This window comes from Onychomys torridus, chromosome 3 (genome assembly GCF_903995425.1).
Source record: "Onychomys torridus chromosome 3, mOncTor1.1, whole genome shotgun sequence".
In the NCBI taxonomy this organism is placed as follows: domain Eukaryota; kingdom Metazoa; phylum Chordata; class Mammalia; order Rodentia; family Cricetidae; genus Onychomys; species Onychomys torridus.
In genome coordinates, this window is record NC_050445.1 from 92838634 (window position 1) to 92839969 (window position 1336).

The window sequence follows — 1336 nt, forward strand, 5'->3', positions numbered from 1 at the left end:
CTGTTCGCTTAAATAATCACAGCTATTTCTGCCCTCCAGATATGTGACATTGTCCTTGTATCATTATAGTTTTTCTCAATAAAGCAAACCTTTTTACAAATAAAATGACGTCTTATTACAGCAGGCTTTCTTTTTGTAAGTACTCCTTTGCAGAACAAATTTAAATTCGATATTCATGTACTGAAGAACTTCTGGACTCTTATAGTGCACAGTGCCTTTGCTGAAAAGTAAATTTATTTGACTTGTTTAACACTACCTCTGAATAAATCCTCTCTCTTCATGTGTGATGAAAACCATGTGGGCTATGTTTGTTGTTACTAACAGGTCTCTTGCAATTTAGTTTTTTCTTTTTTTCAGAATGTTAAGGAATTTTCAGACACATGTGGTACATAGAAACAGGCACACAACTTTGTCATGTGCAAACCTATTACAGGCCAGCAATTATTATCTTCTCATAAATATGAAGAAGATCTTGAGCCTGACTCACACTGGTCATGTTAAGCACACCAGCAGGTGTTATTTGAATCATTGGAAATATCCTAGCATCTACTACAAAATTGTTATCTTGCAAACTATTATGGATTTCCTTATTGAACATGTGGGATTCCTATAAGTTGACGACAAATTCTAGCTCCCTAAATTTATAACTAGAGAGAAACTCTCGCAACAAAATTTTGGTCCACTGTCTATAGTATACTGAGAGTACTCGGAGTGTATGCACTCTGTACAATTCTGTTTTTGCTATGATGCTGTTTTTGCATTCACTGTGATATAAATGCACTTCAATATTAGTGATCATTACTTTTCTAGGGATTTTGTCTAAGTCTTCATGCTATTCGTATGCGCTGCCATTGAGCTATATCACGAAACTAATTAATGTTATTAGTTGCTGAAAGCAATTGAATATTTTTGTTGTTTTTGTTTTTGTTGTTGTTCTTTTGACTTATTTAATGAAACTCTGGATAAGCTGTGGGTTCATATTTATGGGCATCATATTTCATCTCTATTATTTAATCTCCCTAAATCCCTGCTATCAAATGAACAAAATTTTTGGAATTAAATGATTACTTGAGAAAAATTAATGTGGTATACATGTTTTCCCTCTTTGTTTTTTATATTTCCAGATAAGCATTCTTCTATCATTCATATATAAATTTTTAATAGTTCCTTTCTAACTCACAGAATTGTCTAATGTATCTTATTTAGTCTTAATTTGTATTAAGTTCCAAATAAATAATTTTAGAAAGATGTCCTGGCTGATTGCTGTACTATTTTTTTCCATCATTTTTTGTCTTCTGTTTTACCCAGTAACTCCCTTGAGATGCTTTGAGATGTA